The sequence below is a fragment of the Trichechus manatus genome, unplaced genomic scaffold (assembly GCF_000243295.1).
Source record: "Trichechus manatus latirostris isolate Lorelei unplaced genomic scaffold, TriManLat1.0 scaffold00120, whole genome shotgun sequence".
Taxonomy (NCBI): Eukaryota; Metazoa; Chordata; class Mammalia; order Sirenia; family Trichechidae; genus Trichechus; species Trichechus manatus.
This window is the reverse complement of record NW_004444056.1, coordinates 8858528-8858808: the sequence shown is the minus strand read 5'-3', so window position 1 is coordinate 8858808 and position 281 is coordinate 8858528.

Below are 281 nucleotides of genomic sequence, written 5' to 3'. Positions count from 1 at the left end.
AAGGCAAGGTCATGGAAGCTTGATAGACACATCCTCACTCCCTGAGGGATCAAATTACTAGGCTGAGGGCTACGGACCATGGTCTCAGGGGACATCTAGCTCAATTGGCATAACATAATGTATGAAGAAAATGTTCTACGTCCTATTTGGTGAGTATCATCTGGGGTCTTAAAAGCTTATGAGTGGTCATATAAGACACTCCACTGGTCCCAACCCTTCTGGAGCAAGGGAGGATGAAGAAAATCAAAGACACAAAAGAAAGATCAGTCTAAAGGACTAAT